The 23,288-nt window shown below is 38.2% G+C and overlaps 2 protein-coding genes across 5 annotated transcripts in view; one reads left to right on the forward strand and one right to left on the reverse strand.

Moving 5' to 3' along the window:
- The window catches only part of LOC110472824 (endogenous retrovirus group K member 8 Gag polyprotein-like), a 399,368-nt gene that overhangs the window by 375,720 nt on the left and 360 nt on the right, over positions 1 to 23,288 (reverse strand). The gene's annotated exons all lie outside the window — the stretch shown is intronic.
- Positions 1 to 23,288, forward strand: part of CDYL (chromodomain Y like) — a 157,300-nt gene that overhangs the window by 113,646 nt on the left and 20,366 nt on the right. The window lies entirely within an intron of this gene.

Consider the following 23,288-nt stretch of genomic DNA (forward strand, 5'->3'; position numbering starts at 1 on the left):
GAGCCATCACAGCTCAGATGAAGCATGTCATTTGGAAGAGCCAGCCCAGATTCACCAATGGCACATGTTGCTTGATAAACCTGACCACCTTCTATGACAAAAAAGCCAGCCTGGTGGATGTGGGGGGTGAGTGGTGACATTGTCTACCTGGATCTCTCCAGGGTTTCCAAAATGGTGTCCTACAGCCTCCTCCCAGAGAAACGAATGTGTGACAGCCTGGCCTGGTATCCCATATAAGGAAAATATAATCCCGGAGTGTGTCACGGATTGGGATCTACCCAGCTGAGGCGCAGCTCTGTGGAAAGGGACCTGGGAGTCCTGGTGCCCAAACAGCTCAGTCTGAGTGAGCCGTGTGCTGCTGCTGCAGCAAAGAAAGCCAGCAGGATGCTGTGCTGTGTCAACAAGGGCATCGCCAGCAGGGGTGGAGAAGTCATTGTCCCTCTCTAATCATTGCTTGTCAGGCTGCACCTGGAATACTGGGTTCAGTTTTGGTCCCCACAATGCAAGAAGCTGTGGACAGGCTGGGGAGGGCCCAGAGAAAGGCCACAAAGATGATCAAAGGCCTGGGCAGGCTGATGTGTAAGCAAAGGCTGAGAAAGAAATGGATTTGTTCAGCCTTGGGAAAAGAAGGCTCAGAGAAGACCTTATCACCATGTCCCAGTATTTATACGGTGACTAAAATGAAGATGGAGACTCCCTTTTAACAAAGAGTCATATGGAAAAGATAGGAGTAATATGCGGATACAAATTGCTGCTGGGGAGATGGGTCACAAGAGGAGAATTTTTTTCACAGTGTGAACAATTGGTCACTTGAATAATCTCCCCAGGCAAGTGGTGGATTCCCCAGACTTGAACACTTTGAAGAATCAGCGTGACAGGGTGCTAGGTCTTCTTGTTTAGACCACGCTTTTGCAAGAAGGGTTGGTCCAGAAGATCCTTGAAGTCCTTTCACAGAACTTGGTGTTCTGTCACTCTGTGGTACTATTTCAGTGATGAAGTTTCTAATACTTAGGCATTTAGTTGATTTGTTTAAAATTAATTTGTGTATTTAAAATGTAGTATTGGAAGCTGAAGATTTATGGAGAAAAATATGCAGTTGAAATTTTGTTGACAGAATATCTACATTCATGGAAAAATATCTAAAGTTAGGTTAAAATGCATTAGAGGAACAGATGAAAATGATATTGTACTCTAATCTTCCCTTCATGGAGGATGTAATGCTCTCCTTCACTTCTGAATTTTTATAACCACAGTAAACTGTAATATCCCTAGTTAAAACAGGGATTCCATCTAGTTTTTATCCTCATCAGGGATCAAATAAAAGACTAAAGCCAAAAAGTGACTACCTTTATTTCAGTATTTCTCAGTTATAGTACATGAGGAGGGAAATGCTTTTTGTTATTATCTTTTTCAGTTACAGTATTGGAAAGAACAGCAGCATCATTCCAGTTCCCTAAGGAATTATTTTCTCATTCATTACATATTTCTATATAAGGTACTAAATTTGCTGTAACTATTCCTTTCTCTTGCTGTATCTTCTTTCACACTCACAAACATTAACCAGGTTCACCTCTGAAAACACAGGAAATCTCTGGCCCAGCAAATGGGTTTTACTACTAACTTAAGGGCAAGAGACCCAGACTTCCCCCAGTCTTCATTTTTTTTTATCTTAGTATCTCATGAGATTCACATTCAAAATTTATTTGGGGTTTGTTGTGTTGTTTTGGTCTTTTTTTCAGGAAAAACTTAAGAAGTGCAGACAGGTTTGAATAGCCCTTACCAGCTGGTTTGCTAGGTTTTTGCTAGTGTTCAGCTGCTAGTTGGCTGCATTTCCATGGGATTAGCTGTGGGGGAGCCAGGCCATGGAGAGAAATTGAAGCTTGGTAGCTCCTTCATATGGAGTGTTGGAGCTCAGTCCTATCATCTCAACAGTTGTCTTTTTCCCAAAGGGGACAGAAAACACAAAATCAGACCAGCTGGAAATGCTTGGAAATAGTCTTCAGTATGAAAGACTATAGAAGAAAAACTGTACAAGTATGCAAAACTGATTTTTAAGAGTTCCTTTCCAACCTCCAGTGATATTTAGGTACCTGCTAAGTCTCTTCAGCATTCTGGATATAGCAGAGGGGGAAAGTAATGATGCAGGTTAATTTTCAGAAGGGCACTTGAGTTGGGCAAAATCATTCAAATAACAATGGCCCAAACTCTTAAAAATAAGAATTACACACATGTAAATGAAACCTAGCTTTTATTCTCCTACCCATGTTCAGGCAAAACAAAGTAAAGTGACAGTAAGTAATTAGTAAGAAATGGAATGTTCACACTGAAACTAGTTTAGATTTACCTATTCAATTTACCCTTACAAATATAAGAGAAAGACAGTGACAAAATTTCTTCATAATACTACTACTATTTTGTAAATTCCATCATTCTTGATCATGAGGTCTTTGGGTACAAGTTATCTTGTGATGCAGTAAGTTTGAGAACTGATGCAACTTTTTTTTTTTTCCTTATCATCTTTAACTCCATATAGTAGTTCATCCCAACAGTTAGGTCGCAGGCTGAGTTGGTCCCAGAGGATCCATTCTTGGAGTCTTTTGCCCTTTCCCAAAGAGATGGGACCAAGTGCAGTTCAAATCCTCAAGTCCTTCCCTTCCCCTGCCTTGCCAATGGAAGAAATGAAAGGCATAGGGGAGAGGAGTGGGAAGCACCTCCTTTCACAAAGAATGGAAGCTGAGCATCTCTGGTAGGAGTGCAGGGGAGGTATTAAAAAGAAACTGGAAAAACACTGGCAGGAAAAGAAAGGGACCTTCGAAGTTTAATGTGATTTCAATTGCTGCTGAATTTGAACCACCTTGGCAAAGTGCATAACTTACAAATGTCTTGAGTTGATATTAGTATTTTTTCAATGTGCTCTTATTTAAAAATCAAACCAGTAAATTGTTAAATTGTGGGAAAATATTAGGACTGTGCACAGTTTTCATGCAGAAAATTCTAAAATTACTTGAGTTTGTGGGAGTCCCTTATATTTTAATTATGTGTTATATGAGGCCATAATGAAAGGATGACTCACTTTTGGTGTACTGCATTGTACCATTGTGTGGCAAATTAACCTCAATGCATCAATACACTTAGATATGTCTGATTTCCCTATTAAAAGGAAAATATGGTGTATCTATCAAAGATGGCACACAGTGGTCTCTGAGTTGAGGTGTGGAGTAGGAAGGATTAGGAGAAAGGGGAGTATTTGATACTACTTGACTTCCTTCTAAATTGCATTTTGTCTGCATGAAGGGATAACATTTTCTTTAACATGATATCCTTCTACAAGTCTTTGTAGTGGTTGCTTAGGCTTTGCAATGAATGGAGATTAAAGGTCATGATTCAGCAGGAATTACATAAAAACTTTGTGTGAAAGCTATCAGCAATGTCACACAGAATCCTACAATGCAGTTACTGCATGACAGTATTAATAGCATTTTCTGACAAGATTTCTTGCCTTTTGTTCTCCTTTGCATAAATACAAAACATTGTATTAGGCACTTCTGAGTAACCATAGGTCATGGGGCTTGTCTACCAAATGTGCTCTTCAGCATGAAGGCTACAATTTGTAATATTTTTTTTTCCTGCAGTTGGAATGGTTTTTTTAATTGGACATTTTAAGTCAAAAGACACTGACGTCATCTAGTCTGTGCTCCAGTGCATTACAAGTCATTACATTTCATCACTTACTGCTGTATCCTGAGTTAGCTTCAGTTAGCCTGGAGTATTATCAGACTCTGGAGACTAAATTTCTGTTTGTCACTTAATGATGAATAGCAGGGAGTTGATTAGAAAAAATATGCTCAGATGAAAATACTTGTTTTGTGTGTTATGTTCTGCATAACATCTTGAGAGGATGCCATCTGCTTCTGAATAAATAAATAAACTGGATTCCTATTAAAAGAGCTTGCTTGCAGAAAAGCAGCTTATGTTTCAGTCATGTACACATAGCCCAGCTTTGGTAATGTGCCCTCCAAACACTTCCTTCTGGCAACCTCTGCTCTTCCCACCAAGACCCGTGCAGATTGTTATGCCTCCCTGAATGCCTGAGTGTGCTGACAGTGAAAAACTGTGTAGGCTGGTTATTAAAACTTTGGCTTAGGTCATCGTAATAAAGGGCTTGCCTTTGCCGCTTGTAATTTCTTTCTTTAGCCTCCATCTCAGCTGAGAGCCAGAGTAGAGGTGGACTTACATGATACCTTGGACCTCTGCAGCTCAAACTCTGGACTTTGTCTTGGATGTTGAAGCTCATTTGGCATAAAGGGCCTGATGAATACAAGAAAAGTGAGGGGTTTTTTAATTGCTGGTCCCCCCCAACAAAAAAGGATTGGGGTTGTTTTGTTTTGTTGTGATCTTTTTGTGATTTGTTTTTGTTGCAATTGTCTATAGACTAGCATATCACCAGAGAGACTTTCTAATTTAAATGTGTCAGGCTGAGCTGTAGTCTGGAAAGATACCTGCAGGGAGATCCAGTGCAAATAAATTTTAAGATAAAAGGTCTTACAAACATCGCTTCCTTTTTTTTTCCCCTTGCATTGTGTAGGCTGTGAAGTTCTACAAAAGCAAGGAGAATTTTAAGTATCTTCCTCAGTAACTATCAGTTCAGTTAAATGCCTTCTTCAGTACACAGCCTCTTTGAAATCTTCATTCTGTACTGTTTTCTTGCAGAGAAGGAGAAATACGGCCACAGGTTTCTATTAGGCAACCTAGCCCAAGCCATACTTTCTCCCCTATTAAGTACGGTGGTTAAACATTAAGTAGAAGTGCTTCCCTACACTTGCTTGCACAATGTCTTTTTTCCTTTTATCTGTCCCACTTATCACTCCATGGTTTTGGCTGCTTGTTCTTGTCCATATCCTTTAATTTGTGACAGCCTATTTAAAGGGACTGAGCATGGGCTGAAACTAGCAGGCAACTGGGCAAAGCAGGACCTTGAAACTGGCAGTGCTGCTTACTAAAGCGTGCCCTAGTTGTATTTTGGAAAGGTTTAGTTTTTCTTTTTTCCCCTCCTAAAAATAGCTGGTAAAGTGTTGAGGAGAGTTACCAAAGGTGATTTTCCCATTGAGCAAAAGCCCTTATTACAATGAGTAGAGATCAAGTGATGACTCTGAGGCCCCCTAATTAAAAATCTCTGAGTTGCCCATAACCTGATGCAGTAGACCAATCTGCTACCTGCCTATGGATGCAAGTAGGTGTCACTAAGCAGCTTCTTCAAATACTGGCAATATGTAATATATGCAAATAGAAACCACTGAACTCTTACAGTAATTGAAGGATTGCTTTATATCTCAACTCACCTAATACAGGGCCTTTTTAATGACAATTTAGTTTAGCCATTTTCATTCTTTGCACTGGCAGCTGTGTCCCTGTGGATGATAAGAATGAAGGTACCTTATTTCAGACAAGGAGCTTGTAATTGAGACTGATGATGAAGGAAGCTACCTTTTGACTTAATTTTGAATAATGTGACAGCGGGTCATAGAGAGATATAGGCTAAACAAGTTTTGAAAGGCAGTATTTAGCAGGTTAATATGTCACTATTCTTTCCTCAGCTCTATAATAAGAATAATTACCAAGATCTAGCAGTTAGTACAATGAACAGGATATATTGGGTTGTATTTGGTTATTGAAAAAAATTATGTGATTCAGTCCTGTGCCTAAAGTTTTGGGGTTTTTTGTTTTGCTTTTCATCATACTTTTTGATGTCGTTATGAAGGTTCTCAGGGCCTGTCTAAAATATTTGCAAGGACACTTGTTCCAGTCCTTGAATTACCTCTTTGTGAACTCTTTTTTTTTAAACTTGATGTCAGAATTTCACTGGCTACAACTCTCCATTGCCCCTCATACCTTAATGTGCACCTCCAAGAATAATCTGGTTGTGCTTCTCTAGTGATATAAATTCGGTAGTTAAATGTAATATGATCATCAGGTCTCATTAAGTGCATTTTCTAATGTGTCATGCCATCCTGTATAAACTGGAGGAACCAAAATCGGATTAGTTCTTACTTCCTATGTTTTCAGCATTGAAGATCTGATTTCAGAGGGAAAAGAGGAACTTAGTTCCGAGAATCTCCCATCTACCTCAGCAAATAGTCAAATTGAGCTTGTAAACTGTATTTAGACCTTGTTAAGTATTAGACATGCTTGAATAATTTATTATTTGGACATGTAGCCTTCCAGTCTTTCTTAGAAATTTGGAGAATTGCAGAGATCAATTAAGAATTTTCAAGCAGGTATTGTTACCAGATGAAAATTCTGTGGTACATGTTCTAAAGTAGGTTTAGATCTCTTAGGGAGTTAATGCTCATATTGGCTCTGTCTTTAGTAGCGCTGATTTCTACCAATAGCTTCAAACTAGCAAGATGGTATCTGTTTATAGGAAGCCTGTTACTCCAACACGTTTTCTCCAGTTAGAAATACCAAACATCTTAAGTTTAAGAGCTGTGTAAAACAACATGTCACTGAAGCAATAAATATTGGCCTTCATTCAAAATACGATAGCATTGAAACTGGAACTATGCATGTGGAAAGCAGAATTTATTTTTAAACCTCAGGGATTTTGTATGGCTTGGACTCAAGGAGATGCTGATCGTCTTAGTCCTTAGAATTGAGCATTTGTTCTCCCTGACAGAGGTTGCCTGGTTGGTTCCTAAAATAGATCCGTAATGAGAATTAAACCATCTCTAACTCTTCTTTCATAAGGCTTTTACTTGAAAAGTCTACTTCTTTTCTTTCCTCAGTATATTCTAATCAGTACAGGTCCCGCCAATGCCATTCAGTAGTGATTCTTCCAACAAACAATGTCTTACTTCCACATGCTGTAGAACAGTGTCAGGTCTCAACACCTGCTCCTTATGGACTAAAAAGACCCTAATCTATTAATATTTCCTCTTATGTAATTTTTTTTAATCTCTTGACTTTGTTGATCAGCCATGAACAGTCCAAAGTATCTCTTTTGAGGTACATTTCTCAAAACTGGGCTGTTTAAGCAGATAATTAGTAGAATGTATCATCATGTGCACATACGAAGTTTCCTTATCAATGTGCCTCTGAATTGGTGTTGCCTTCTTCTATATATTAACATTGTTAATGGGTGTAGACTTCATGATTGATTATATATATCAATAAACTTTCCTATGTTCTGCTCCATAGTCTGTTATTCCATATTTGTAATGCATGTTTTATTTTTCTTCCATAGAAATAAAAAATCTATTTTCAAGCTGTCTTTCAAATTCAGCAATATAATTTAGAAATGTGATACTCCCCTTTGAAACATTTGCAGTCCTTCCAGTTTGATGTAATCTGCTGGTTTCATGAGTGTAGTTTCTCTTCCATTACCCGAATCTTGATTGAAAAAGTACTGACTAGAATTGGGCCCAAGGCGAACCTTTGACTTGAAAAGTAATTTTAATATGATAGTATGTGAATTCCTTCCTGTATTTTTCAATTATTTCTTCTCTCATCTTCCAGTGGTTGTTACCCTTTGTGAATAATTCCTTGTTTTGTCACCAGTGTCAAAAACATCTGTTATTTTTTCTTTCCTCATTACCCCTTAACAGTAGGGTTTTTACTTGATTTCAAGGAACCTATAGAGGTTGGTTGTAGGTGTGTGGGGTGGTTGTGCTGGTGGCTTTGTGTTGTGGTTCTTTGGGGGGCTGGAGATTATGTGTCTTCAAAGTTGGGTGGCGAAGAGTAGGAGCCAAAATTTTATTGAGAAAATAGCAGCAGTGGTCCAAGTGTATTTACAGGGGGAAACATAATACTTCCATTGGGGAGGGTTGCACCAGTGTTGCCCCCCCAGTTCCTATAACCAGTGTCCCAGTGACCCTCCTGATCTGTCACAGCACAGCTTTTTGGCTAGGCTTGTCTAATCTAGCAGCCATGACCTTCTGAGATTTCCTAACCTTGTTTTGTTGTTTCTCAAACTTAGGGGTGACATTAGCACCTGTGAGACTTTCTGGGGTCCGGAGACTTTCTAATTTTATCCTTGTAAAGCTAAAAAGGTAGTAAAGACAACTCACGGAGTTTGCAGCACAGCTTAATGCCTTATGGCAAGAAAATGTATTTCTTTTTTCTTTTTGGTTTTCCCCTTTTTTCTTTTCCCTCAGTGGGTTTCCTAGATTATGGTTATGGTTTTTTTGACTGGTACCAGAAAGTTGCAGCATTTTGCTGTCTTCATGCAGGACTGGGCTGTGCTTACTACCCTACCTTCCTCCTCTGTAGAAGGGCGTAGCCTTGTGACCTACTTGGAAGTTGTGACCCACTCTCCACTCCCTCTGCATGACCTCTGGGTGATGGCAGCCCCCTGAACTGCCCTACATGAGGTTTGTCCATCCCACTGTCAAGGGCACCCTTGGGCTGCTTTAATTCATGTGTGCCTCAAATTTTGATCAAGTTTAAATTGAAGTTTGTGCTGTTCCTGAAGTAATTGAAAATTCTAAATGTTTTGCCTATCGGATTTTAAAGATTGCTCCAGTTTTAAAGATCAGCAGCCCAAGATCTGTAGCTGTCTTTGCTATTCATTGTTTGCTCAAGCTGGTCAGGTAATGTTGTTTGCAGATAATTTGCAGCATGCAGCAAACTCACTTCTTTCTTACTTTTACACTTTTTTTCTCCACACATACAATTCCCAGTGTTTGTAGTGTACTGACTCTTTTATTGCATAGTGACCTGCAGTTTCAGTAGATGACACTGATGAATCAGTTGCACTTTTTGTTTCATTTTATCTCCAGACTTTCCAAAAAATTATGCACTATGTTTGAATAATCTGAGTTCTATTCTTTTCCTCCTCATTCCACAGTGACAATCCTTTCTTTTCCCACATATCTCCCAGTGATCCTCATCCTTTTTTTCAAAATGGTGCCATACTTATTTTAATCCCTTTTTCCATGTGAAGGTAAATTATATATAGAACACTTGGGCTCTAGGTATGTGAACTAGTAGTCTTGTTACTGGGCCTGAGCTCATTTGGATTAAGGCTGTTATTCAGAGAGTGGAGGGAAATACACATTCTCAGAATGTCTCACAGACTTACATAGTACCAGAATATATATTGAAATAATGAGTGTCCACATTAATTTTATCACTTCTAGCTTGACATCGTACAAGAAAGTAATATTCTAGTTTCATTTTGTTTGCTAGCTGTACAGAATTATGGAAAATGTTTTGGTTCAAACAAACGTCTGGTTAAGATTTAAAAAGAAAAAACAAAACATAATGAGTGAAATCACTAATTATAAACTGGCAGAGCTTCAGTTAAGTGAATTCTTTTAAGAACTTTTCCTGTCCAGGCTCTGGCTTCCTGTCTCACGCTTAAAGAAACAGCATGTGTATTCTAATAACCCACTTGTCCTTGTGCCGTGCATGCTTTTAACTTTAAGACTGTTAAAATAGGGGTTTTTTTGACCTATTTAATGTCATAAGCAGTAAAGCATTACCTGAGTGTTTCCTGAAAACCTTTGACTCTCTCTGGTTTTAAACATATCCTAGAAAGTTGACCTGTGTTAGGTTTTTCTTCTTTGCAAGGTAAATATGACCTCAGGCTTTTAAGGAGCCAACTTCATGGGGTCACCACTGAAATGGACTGGAATACTTAATTGTTAAATTTAAAGGAAAATTCTCTGTGCTTAATAAAAATATTGGTAGTTTTTGTCCTTTATATTTTCTTTTCAAGATACCAGTAAAGACCACTTAATTTCAAGTGTTTGTGCAAGAGTTTGACAAATACAAATGCATATCTCAACATTTAAATATAGTCTGGGCTATCACAGGGTGTTTACAAGGATCTTTATAGTTCTGTAAGAGGTAACAGTTTGCTAGAAGAAGGAGGCAAAATGCCCTCAAGAATAATATACTTCCTAAGAGGTAGTAGTCCAGAAGGTTTGGACTGCAGAGTGATACTTTTGTCACTGGACAGTGACAGAGAAGGTATCCTGGCTCACTGTGCAAATGAGAAAATTGTCTTCATTTACAGGCTGACCAGAAATACTTAATTTATGGGCTCTTGTGGTTGCATGCAGGTTTGCTTTTTCTTCTGTCAGTGGCAAATCATAACTACTGCTGTGTGAAAGCTGCAGTGGGGTAGTTTCCTTCTAGTGCATCTGAGAGGGAAGTGGCAAAACAGAATTCTTAAACATGGATTTTCTAAGGTGAAATATTTGTATATTTATTTGATAGTGGAATTTGTGGTGATGTGTACACATACCAGTAGAAATATATTTGAGATGACATGGAAAATTAACTTGTGTCTAATATTCACTTTATGTAATATTACCTGCCCCATAAAATTCCAGAAACTGATATCCCGTTCTGGAATGAATGCTTCAGAGACTCCTGCCTTATAAATTCACAGAAGAGGATGGCTACTGATGTAATACATATCCAAGCTAATTGGCAGCTTTTGTGGTCTAGAGGTAATAATATAGGTAGAAACCAGTAGTAGGTCTGTGGCCAGTGGTATTCCTCAGGGAGCAGTACTGCCTGCAGTCTTACCCAACTCATTTGTGAATTGCCTGGATGAAGGGGTGGAATGTATCCTCAGTAACTTCCCTGACAGAACTGGGGGGCATGGCTGACACACCTGAAGGCTGTTCCACCATTCAACAGGACCTTAAAAGGCTGGAGAGTTGGGTAGAGAGGAACCTAATGAGGTTCAGCAAGGGTGAGTGTGAGTTGCTGCACCTAGGGAGAAATAACTCCAAGTACCAGCACAGGCTGGAGGCTGACCCCCTAGACAGCAGCTCTGTAGAGGACCTCGGAATCTTGGTAGGTGACAAGTTGACAATGAGCTAGCAGTGTGTTCTTGTGGCCAGGAGGGCCAATGTTATCCTGGAGTGCATCAGGTGTGGCCAGCAGGAAAAGGGAGGTGATCCTTCCCCTCTGCTCAGCCCTGGTGAGGCCCTATCTGGAGTGCTGTGTGCATTTCTGGCTCCTCAGTACAGGAAAGACAAGGAGCTGCTGCAGGGCTGCTGAGCACCACAAAGATAATTTGGGGTCTGGGGCATATGAGGACAGGCTGCAGGAGTTGGGCCTGCTTAGTTTGGAGAAAGGAAGATTGAAAGCTCTCAATAATGCATATAAATATCTCAAAAGTGGATGGGTGTCAATAGGATAGTGCTAGACTTGTTTCAGTGGTGGCTGTAAACTAAAACACAAGGAGTTCCACCTCAACATGAGGAAGAACTTCTTGAAATTGAGGATTGCAGAGCGCTGGAACAGGCTGGCCAGGGAGGTTGTGGAGTCTCCCTCTCTGGAGACATTCCAAACCCACCTGATGTGTTCCTGCGTCGCCTGCTCCAGGTCACCCTGCCTTGGTAGGGGGTTTGGACTCTGATATCCAGAGGTTCCTTCCAAACATAATGACTGAATTAATAATAAGGGGGTGTGTTATTATAGCTCAGTTAAATGAAATACACTTTAATCAACACTGTTTGTTTTTTATTGTCAGTATAATAGGCTTTTGCCCACAAAATTTACAGGACAGACTATAGAATCAATTGTTTGGTGTTTTTCTGCCTAACCTGGGGAGAATTCAAATTTTGTTGCCTGAGTCTGCTGCTCTGAACTAATAACATGAGTAAGTCTAAATTGAAATAATCTCCATATCTCTACTGTAAATTTAAGACTATATAATTTGAAACATTTGGTGAGGTACTTTATTATTTGGTTGAGACTTTTTTGGGGTTTTGAGGTTTTTTTTTTTTGTTTGTTTTTTGATTGTTTTGTTTTTGGTTTTTTGTTTGGTTTTTTTTGTTTGTTTGTTTTTGTTTGATTTTTTTTTTTTTTGGCATGTTACTAAAGGTCAGGATAATAAGATATCCTAAGTCTGTGTCTGTTAAGTATATAGAAAATCTCTACTTTCAGCTATGTTGCTGCCTGGTCATGCCAGGGATCTAAAATCAACATGAAGTCATTAAGAAAGCTCTTTAGGTTGGTTTTAAGTGCTACAAAAGTATCAGTGATCGAAATCCCTAAGTTTTATGAAGCCTTACTACACTGTGAAGAGTAATTTCATTCATGGAAATGAAGGACATCTGCCTCTTCTGTTTCTTTTAGTCTTCTCATGAGTTTTCTCAGGTGATTATTGAAAAACTCAGTCTGGTGGGAGAAAGGCTCAATAGCAAATGATTGAATGATTTGTGACCTATAAAACGGAGAGTGTTTCAAAAAGGAGGAAAAGAGATTTTGTCCACTATGTTTTGAGAGCACCTCATCAGTGCTTTCCCATTATGCTTCTGAAATTACATTTTCTGATCCTATTCTATTATTGTTGCTACCCAATCAAAAAAAAAAAAAAATATACCTCAGAACTAAGTTCAGGTTTATACTTTTTATTTCTCTGTATATTATCTTCACTTTTTCTGCCCACCTATTTTAGCTTTTCAATACAATCCCCATAGCATGGGATTGAGTTTTGATACTAGTATTCTCTCTCTCCCTCTGTTTTTTTCTGGCCCTTACTGTGTAACAGTTTTTCACTTGCTGTGAGGTTAGAGGATGTTACTCTTTGATTTCCAGATTACATGAGAGGATTTAGCAGTAAAAATCTGTAAGACTGTGAGGAATGCTATATGAGAGCTCCACAGGCTTCACTGAGTGCAGATTTTTGTAAAACATTTCCTACTTTGAAAGCTTATTCCCTCAAACCTGCCTAAGTTTCCTGAGCAGAAGACACTCTGCTTCATCTGATGCTTGCTGTTCCACAGCCCCCTTTTTCTGCCCGTCAACTTCATTGTGAAGGCCTACAAAAGACAGTCTTTGTTTTATCTTGGTTCCATCTTTAAAATATTTCGATTTCTGTAGGATGTCAGTATTTGTGGTTGGTCTATATTTGTTTTTTTCCTCTTGCAACCATTGTTAGATATTTTAAATTGAGAAACAGATGAACAGCTAAAATGCAAATATTTTAAAGTTTGGAGGGTATTTATTTTGTTTGTCTGTGTATCTTTCTCTCAAAACATTGTACATTGTTACAAACCAAAGAATTCCATATATACTCTGTTTTACCAGATGGGTTTGCGGAAATACCCAGGATTTTGTTACATTTATTTTATTGCAGTGGTTACCAGCATAGCAGAGGTAATATTCTATCCTTCAATGCCTTAGTGATGAGGACTTTTCTAACCTTAGTGCTGCTACAATATTGCTATTGTTACCCTCTCATGAGGTTATGGTCTGGCAAGTGTTTCAAATTGCACTGGCCTTCTTTGCTCTAAATCCCATGTATATGCTCGTGGGCTACTCTTAAATGTTTCACTTATTTATTTATGAAACTTCAGCACTTGGAACTTTCAGTAGGGCTGTGAATACTCAATTTGAGTGACTAATTTTTAAAATGCATCAAGTTTGGGATGAACATATATGTACTCTGAAAAATGTCTGTGTGCTTCTGAGTGTTTATATTTGTTGATATGCCACCTTTTTATAGTAATAATTATATTAATATGCACTTTGTCATATTTTATGAAAGAAAATACATCTTTAAGTGGTCACATTGTTAAATTAACTAAGAAATTAGTCTTTACTAAGAGATAAAAATAGCTATTTTTGAAATATAGGTTATAAATATAAACTGGATGATACAATGTTGAACTACTTTAATGAAGTTTAATGCTAAAATCCACATAATAAAAGAATCAATTACACTGGTAAAAAAAACCTCTACAGAAATGGAATTTAACAATAATTTATTCGAGTCACAAATGCAGATTTGCTAAGCAGATGAGAGGAACACTTTTCACTGCAAATAAACATCTCTTAGTATTATAAATGAAGGAATATGTTTTCTAGGAAGACATTTTTAAAAAATGTTTACAAAGAACTTCGTGTGTGTGTGTTCACAAAGGTGAACTTGCAGTGCAATGCCTGATGGTTCTTCACTGAAAGTGTAATCTCTAGTCATTGCTATATGTCACATTTTTCGGGACTGTTTTTTTTTTTTTTTTTGCCATCTTACTTGCAGTATTTAAACTTTGTGAAAGTGATGAAACTTTAATAGCTTGAGATTTTAGTCTGCTAAGAAAAGGAGGGGCAAAAGCCTCAGTGTCTTTACCTATTATCCAAACTTAAATTACTAGAGAATAAAGGAAAGGAAAATGTTAATAGCAAATAGTTCTGCAGTGAGTACTGGGTTTGCATCAGAGGGAGTTATATGGTAGAAATGTATGGGATGTCAGGAATTCCCATATCCTGAGAATGCCATGTGTTGCTGTGCAGTTTACTTTCTGAATATCTTTGCTGTCAAGGGCAGTGGAACTGATAATCTCTTCCTCACACAAGCCTTTGTGCAATGATGTGCAATTTAACAGAGCTTTGGCCTGTGTATCAGAGATGTGCTTTTGCTATCATTTTCATTTATAATCCGTTCAGACTTGGCCACCTTTTAAGTCTTTCTAAAAATGCTTGGCTGTGTGCACACTCAGCAAAACCCTCTTAGTTTTTTTTTCCATTACGTTGCCTGAAGATCGCCTACACTGAGCACAGTCTGGCTTGGAAATGAATGTAACGATGCCTGCAGATGTTTCCTACTAACATGATGCTAACAGCAGAGGAAGCAGTCTCCTTTTCAGCACACAGATCTCCTCAGCATAGAAATAGTTGTCCTTAAAAAGATTCTTTTGTTTGTTTGTTTTGTGGGTGGGTTTTGTTTGGCTTTGAAGTGATGGAGTTTTGTAACCAGCTCCTTTTGCTATGGGATGGCTGGACCTGGGGCGGCTGAGGCTCTCAATGGGCAGTCCAGGTGGGGAAGGGGGTGCTCACCAAGTCGCAGCCAGCTGTGGCTGCCTCTGCTGGCAGACAGCTAAGTGCTCTTTCTGCTTCAGCTCCTTTCCTGTCCACCTCCTTCCTCCTTGATTAGTTTCATCAGCCTTTTTTGTCTTTCTCTAACGTGACCCTGTGCTTTGCTGTACAGGGGTGTCTCTGTGCCTTAGCTGTATTCATTCCATGCCTGTCCTGCTGGGAGCCCATCACCTCCTGCCTGCCAGCCTGGGACGGCAGCTGCAAACTGGCAGAGGGACAGAAGCACCACCAGCCTGGAACACCCTCCTGCAACTCTTGTGCAGCTACTGAACACTCTTGTGGCTCATGAGACTGTTTCTCTGACAAAGTATTCCTTGATTTAGTGCAGGAAAAAAAGGAGGAACCTGAAGGCCTCTCAAAAGAGAACTGGCTCTGCTTTGGCTGAGACTCATGGAAAACTAATTTCCCCCTTCCCTCCCCCATATGCTTTGTTTATCAGTTAACTTCCAGTATTCATGAGTAGCTAGTTACACTAGGCAATGCTAGACAAAACAGGCAGTAGCAGAACTATAAGTACAAAAAAAAAACAACAAAAAAAACAACGTAAAATATACCCTCAAAAATTAACTGCTTTCATCTCACTGTGATAAATGCAGTAAGCCAGGGAGGCATGGCACTCTTGAACTATATATGTCTACTCTACGTCTACTCTTGCTATGATAGTCCAGACTCCCCTAATGTCAGGGAAAGAGTGATTTTTATTATGGTCCACACTTAAATGCCAATATAGTAGGAGAATCAGACTGGCTTTACTTGTCTGTCTGTAACCCTGCCAAATTCTAGTTTAGCACCAATCATTGCAGAAGGTCATCTCAGAGAATGATTCTTAGAGTTAGCCATAAACTCCCTTGGGCAGTCCAAAAGGTATTGGACAAAGTTTATCCAATAACATCACCCATATTTAATTTAGACAGTATTTTGGTTGTGCTGAAACTAAGGAGATTAGCAGTTTCCCTTGATGAATGGCTGTTCTTGTTCCTTACCCTTGAAGAAAAATGGAATTGTCATTTTTAATCTGTTCATCTGGAAGTTTCCTCTTAGCCCAGGCTTTCTCATCATTATTTTTATACTGTTAGAAGGCTATCATTTCTTGTACCCGGTCATAGATCCAGTCTTCTGATTCGGAAGTATTTTGCAAATAAACGTGTAAACCAAGAGTAATTTTTACAGCACTGAGATCATTGTAGAAATTATCTTTTCAGAGTGGAGACTGTAATCCATAGAACATTTTTACAAAGACCTTACATAGCACAAGACCCTAAGCTTTATGGCAGAGGTACAAATACATCTATTGGAACTGTTGTTGTGGCTTCCCAGAGAAATATGCAGAGCTCTCCCCATTATGACTGAAAGCAGCAGTTAGCTGAGAATCCAATTGTCACTGTTCACAGTTTGCCAATCTGCACCTGATACCATGGATCCAGGTACCTTGTCTTTGTATTCCAGCTTGTTGAAAGGCAGCCGCCTTTAGGTAGGAGGAAAGAAAGGCAGAAGTGTTACACAGTGTGATCACATATGCATCACAGAATACTAGGAAATAGGGTTGGAATAGGCCTTTGTCATCTGTTCCATCCTTCTTCCCCGCAGACGGCTTTGCAGATGACGTTATTGAGTTAATCTGTTTCCACATGCAGAGGAATCCATCCAGGTCGCTGAGAAACACTTGTAGCTCTGGGGTTACAGAATGTGACAGCTAGTGACTGTTGTGTCAGTGTGCAGAAATAAAAGCAAGGAACTGCAAAATGGAGGTACATTTTCTCTGAGGGTCATCTGGTGGAACAGAAGGTGGTTTAGGCAATGCAATGGAGTTGGAATGCCAGCTGTTTTTGTAGATGCCCCCGGGACATCAGAAGTGTTGATAACTCATAACTGGTCAAGGATGTAGTGGAAAAGAGTTTTATGTGCAAATTTTTAATTGAAAATAATGTACATGTTTCTGGAGATCCTTGGGTTGCTCTTGAATGGATTTTTGTCTGTGGGAACTACAAAATGGGGGGAATTTTTGTTTTCAGTGTTTGACTTGAGTTTACTTGTTGAAGTGTTTGGTTGTATCAGAACATTGTATGGCACCTCTTGGGCATATAATAAAGTAAAATGCAACACACAGCAGTGGATATACATTATTTTAAATGGACTGTACTTCACTTTCTTTGCATATGAGTTCTGGTTATTTGCTTCATTGTGTAGTAGGACTGTGCAGGGCAGTCATTCTCTAGTGCTAGCTCACTAGAGTGCCTGTGTAGGATAAATGCTTTGGCTTTTTAGGGGAGCCCTACTGGTAGAGGGGGTGTTTTTTGAAGGAAAATAATTGTTATAAATTGTTCTTTCCAGTTGCTTTGTGACCACTGACATGCAGTTTAAGTTACCAAAGCAGAGCAAAATCACTGACAGACCCTTTCAGAGGGTGATCTAGAAACAGCACAGGCCTGACTTCAAGCCACTGATTTCCCTTTACCACATAAAGAAAATATATTTTCAATAAATAACTTCTGTCTTTTAGCAAAGTACATGTGGGACTAAAGTTACGATCAATTTTGAACGTAGCATATAGTGCTGGGTTCCTTTTGCTTCAATTTTAACCTTCCTAAACTGCTGTATTAGTGTTTGCAAATTTTATTATTTCATATTTATTTTTGCTACAAGTAACGTGAAGACTGTGGATTCATGTTCATACACCAAAAGAATTAAAACTACTACAGTAACTCCAGTAGTAAATGCTAAAATTATATTATTCCTGAATGGATACAGGTAGCATTCCTTTTAACAATAGAAATTGCAGCAGAAGTAGAGCTTTGAACAGGCAACCATAGAATCCTATTTACAAATTACTGCAATTTATTGAATACACCTCTGATCCTATTTTGAAGCAGTATTTTTATTTCAGAACAGCTTGAAAACTGATACATAAAAGAAGTAAATCTCAAAACAAAAGAATCACCTGTTTAGGTTTCTTGTCTTTCTGGTTTACCCTCTGAGCCAAAATCCAGTATTTGTCCACTTCTGCATTTGATTAATTCCTGCTTCATTGTCCTCATACTGGGTTTTTCTATTTTACAGAGAATATATATAAGCTAGATGAAAAAGAAGGTGAAATTTGAATTTTAAACCTTAACCATCCTAAGAGGAAGAGAAAGGCTTTTCTTCCTGGCTAGTATGCACAGTGAAAGACTTATCTTGAGGAGAAGTGGTTTTGAGAGGACCACCCATGGTGGAACAGAGCAAGTATCTCTCTGGAAACAAAATTGTAATCATATAAAACTGGTAATCATATAATCATTTAAGTTGGAAAAGGCCTTAAGTTCATCTTGATGGTGGAGTTGGCTGTGCTGGATTAAGCCATGTCCTGGAGTACCACATCTGGTTGGGCAATGTGTTATGGCATGTGAAAGGAACGTGTTTTGCACTGAAATCTACTATTTACAATAACCATTAATTTAGGAATAAAACCTTTCCTATCAGCTTTAGAGTCTGTATCCTTTGCACTGTTTTCTGTGTCCTTCAGAAGACTGACAAAGTTGGCATCTAAATAATCTCAAATTGGCTTTTTGAGTACATATTGCGCTATTATAATTCTCAGATGTCAGGGTGCTCTCTAACAATGCACTCTACTGGAGCATTTGTTGGACAGATTTGTGAAGCGCAGGTTGAACTTGAATCCTTTTTCCTCTCCCTTGTAGTCTGCTCTAGTATTTACTGTAGTCAAGGCTCTTGCAGCCTGGACCTAGCAGGCAGGGAAGTCCCTGTTTTTGAAGAGGAGGTGATGAATAGTCACACTTCTCTGACTGTCCCTGTTCAGGCTTCATCCCACTGCAGACTGGCAGCCTCAGCAGATGTATGGCTTTACCTCCCACCTCCCACTGTACTTCGTGTCTCAGCAGAACATCCTGTTTGCAGTTTCTTTCTTGGGGCAACTTTTCGTGTTCCTTTTTTCTCTAGCTAAGCATTGATAAACTACAAATTGATGACAGAAATGGCAGAAATGACACTATTTCTCTTGCAGATGCCTGCAACGTTTTTTTTCATTATTTTTTGGGAGAGTTTAAGAAGTTTACATCACAGGCTGTTTTCTACAATGAAAATAAACCAGTCCACAGATGTGGTCTAAAGTACAATTGTGTTGTGTTTGCAAAAGTAGTTCCCAATCACAGTGTGTTTTGTAGCCATGGAACTGAAATATTAGAAGATAGATTCACAGCAGGAAGTGGGTTTTAAAATGGTAATTGCTATTTGCTACTCTGTAAACTGGAGAAGAATGTGTTGATGTTATCTTTAGACATGGTGCTTTTCATATTACTCGGTTATCCTGTCCTCTTTCCCCCTACCTCTTCCAGATGAGTTCCTAGTCACTGGTAATGTATGGGAATTGATCAGGCTGAAAGTTAACCCAGCACACCCCACAAAAATTTTTAGCTTGTTCCTGCTGTTACATTATTTTTGTCAGTTTTTATTGGGGTTTTGGCATGTCTTTATTTCTTTATGTCAGTTTATTACTCATTCCTTGACACTTAGTCAGAAGTTGATATTTCTGTCCAAATAATGAACCTAGAGAAGGAAAACATTAATGCTTTTGCCTAGATACTCAGAGATAGTTGAGCTGTATTTAATGTTTTTTTGTAAATTTGGTTTAGGATTCCATTGGTCTTACTCAAGACTGGGAAAGGGAAAAACAAAGGAGGTAAAAGTACAGGTGATAGTTTTAAACGGGAATTTGGCTGAACTCTGGAAGAGTTCAGCAGATGTATGAGTGGATGCAGGGATGGTATTAAGGAACCCAGCTGCATTGTGTCTGGGTCAGGCAGAAATATCTTCTATGTGTGACTTGTTTATGATGTGGCAGGTTATACAAGGAACAAACAGAGCAGTGAAAGGAAACAAATCTTAATGTTATGTAAACTAGATTGATACTTAAGTACCTCAGAGTAATTCTGTATGTGCTGCTTGCCCAGGTCACAGGAGTATGCTGAGGCTTAGGGAAGGTGTGATCTTCCTGAATATTCCAACTAAACAGAGTGCCAGTCTGGGGCATGAGCAATCAAGCCTGAGGACATACGTGCAGCAGACTTCCTCCTTGTAGTAGGAATGAATTTGGTTACTCTGTTTGCAGTGTTGCTCTGAGCAAGGATATGATTGTGCTGCTTCTTGCTTGTAGTCTCTTACCTGATTTTGTGAGATGAGGGGTGGGGTCAGGAGGGGAGTAATCCCTCTTTGAAAAACAAACCCCACATTAATTCTTCAAGAAATTCCAATTAGTTTATAATTTTGTTTAAAAAATAATGAAAAGGATGATTCCACTGCAACATTTTTCTTAATTGTGATGATTCAAAAGAACAGCTTAAAAATACTTTGATAGCATTTTAACTGAGCTGTAGGAGGAAATATCTAATGGCGTGGTATCTTCTGTGATGTAGCTGGCGTGGAAAAGTCATCAGGTATCATAACTAAGAAAAGACAAGGTGTTTATGACTGCAAGACACAAATATGATGTATAGATAATAACTAAATGGAAAACTATAAGCAACTTTGGTTCCAGTCAACTGTTAATCTTAGGCAACACATTAGTGATGTGGAGACTTTCTGAGATCAAATGGAGATGCAGAGTTTCTTATAACTGTATATCAAATTGCCAGTGACAGAGAATGTCCACAGTACATATACAATAACCCTGAAATCTTTGTTGCTACAAGTTTCCACTTTTGAGTGTCCCATTTTAGGATTTTTAGGAAGCAAAATTAATTTTAAATAGAAAATTTTTAGTTTTGAACATATTTTCCACTTGGCAGAACTGAGGATAATTTTATATATACAGTTGCAATGCTGAGCAAAATAGGGTTGCTGCTGTGATGAGGTTATTACTTTTAAATCCTGACAATCACATGTAAGTATATATTATAGAGAAACTTCTGATTTATAATTTGTAATGGTATGAAACTGCAAAATATTGGTAAAATATATTCCAAGTAATGAGTGACCTCTTGTAAAAAGATGAAATTTTTCTCCGATACCCAGTATGGCTATCCTGAGTATTGCTTTGGATCTCCAGTAGGTTTTAAGTGGAAGAACACTTTAGAAACTTGACTTTGAGAGCTGTCTTGTTTATAAACAGAAATAAACTGAAGAGGTTTACAGCTGCCTTTTTTAAAAAGTCTTTGTTCTACATATATCTGAAACTACATCACTACAAATTTTATTAACCAAGGTACCTTCCAAATTTGCTAGTCTTTAAGCAAGCAAGTCTTGGAGGTATTTCACTTACGATACACTTCCCATATAAACTATCACATTTGTCTGTTTCTCTTTTTTTACTGTCAGTCAGCTGTCTTACTATGGTCATTTCTCTTAAGTCTGTCATTTGTTGTATGTACAATATATTCATACCCATTATAAATATTTTTCTTATGGCATACTGGTTTCACCACTAGTATTTTAATTGACTTTGTAGCTTACACTACATTTCACTTTTGATTTTGGTCTAATTCTCCTCTCTTATTTTCTTTGTCACTGGAAAAATAGTTTGTGTTTAGCATCTGAATCTATGAGAACTTCAGAGTTTTACTTTGCATTTCTAATACCCGTTCTTTATCTGTTTTAGCATCTCCCTGTATTCTTCCCAGTGTTCTTTACTTCCTATTTTCTTGTAAGTATAGCATATTCTCTTTTTCCCCTCAGTTTCTATTGACCTGTTTAACCATGTGGCGCTAATTGAAGCTACATCTCACTCCTAAAGAAAGTAATTCAATTAGTGTATAAGTTCAGTTTCATTTTTACACCCTCTCCTTATGCCTGGGATATCTTGTTATTTGTCTGAAAAGTATTCAATGCAATATCTTTTTTACATAACACAGCTATCTAAAATTGTACAGCATTCATCTTAGTAGAAATTAAAATTCAATTCCATTCTGTTTGTTCAGTGGTTGGAATCTATCATGAACAGGTGGGTCCTTGGCAGGTTTCAGAAAGCAACCAGTCATGTAATTCATCTATCATTCTGTCTTATCTATGACATATTTAAATGGTGTCCAAGTTGAAATTGAGCTCACAACTGTTGCTGCTTATGTACTAGTCCCATTATTTTTGTGTACACCATCTTTGCTTTTCTCAATAGAATTCTTCTGTCATTTGTGTAGTGAATCTCCTTGATATTTTTGGTTTCTCTGTGTTCTTAATAGATTATTTCCTAAGGCAAGATTTAGCATTGTAAGCATCTACTGCACCTAAAACTGTTCAGACCCTATCACCCATGAACTACCTCTTAGTAATATAAGTCTGAGCACAGCTTTATGAACTTCCTGCTGAACACAAAGCTTCAGTACTAGACTTTGGAATTGCGACAGTGGGAGTTATAACAACCTGCTAGCCCAAACTTAAAATGAAGATTTCTTTTTTCCTTTTACCTGTCTTTTCAAATTAACAGGTTGTAGATCTATGTCCTTCCATGAATTTGCAGTGGTAAGATATTTTAAATCTATGAATTTGCTCTTGAACTGTGAACACGTCAGTATGACTCCCATGGAAAGATGTGTTCCTGCCCACATCACTAAATAGTCAAATAAAATTTACTTTCCGATTGCCAGCTACACAAACTATAAAATTCTCTTTCACTGCACACTTTGGTTTAAAATATCAGACATGATACACTTTGTTCTTGGAGTGTGTTTAGCAACAGCTATCATGGTATCTAACTAAACCTCGCTTGATTTTGGTAGAGTTGATGGTAGTTGCTAAATTCTGCTCTCTGAGACAGACCTTAACTGGTTTGTCTTTTATGAAGCTTGTTTGGAAATTTGCCTTAAACCACTTTTTTTTTTTTTTTTTCCTGTTGGTTAGTTGTTTTCTCTGCCACAGATGTAACTTCCTGATTTCTTGATTTTTTTTCCTTCTTTCCCTTCAAAATGTCAACCTCCTAGTAATGGTCTTTGTAATAGTTCAGAGGCTGTAGTTTCATATTTATACATTGGTGCTGCTGAAATAATATGCCTCACTTAAATATCACTATGTTAGTTCTGTTGCTTCTTTAGCTGTCTCTTCTGTATAGCAATAGTATCTCTTTTGGTACTTGCATTTTAATCTAGATACTAATGATTTCTGTAAATAAAAAAAAATCCAGTACTTCATAAAAGCAGATTCTTACAGGAAAAAATAGCTTTTGGGGATAGGGACCACCTGTAATCATCCTGGCTTCTATATTTCTTGCTTTGTAGCCTGAGGGAAGTCACTTTGGCAGCTCTGAACCATTTTCCATGTATGGCAGCATGTGTTAACTACTTAATTAGTGTTTTATGGACTTATCAGTTCAGGTTTTTTGTCTGTGAGATTATTCCTTTAATAATTTGTTCATAAATACGACAACAGGCAATGCAATAGAAAACCTAAGGTCTTCCACAGGTGCCTATTGCTTTCCTCAGCATTATGAAGAGTGTGCACCCAAATAGAACCTGTGCACATGTTCCATC

This window comes from Lonchura striata, chromosome 2 (assembly GCF_050655825.1).
Source record: "Lonchura striata isolate lonStrDom1 chromosome 2, ASM5065582v1, whole genome shotgun sequence".
Taxonomy (NCBI): Eukaryota; Metazoa; Chordata; class Aves; order Passeriformes; family Estrildidae; genus Lonchura; species Lonchura striata.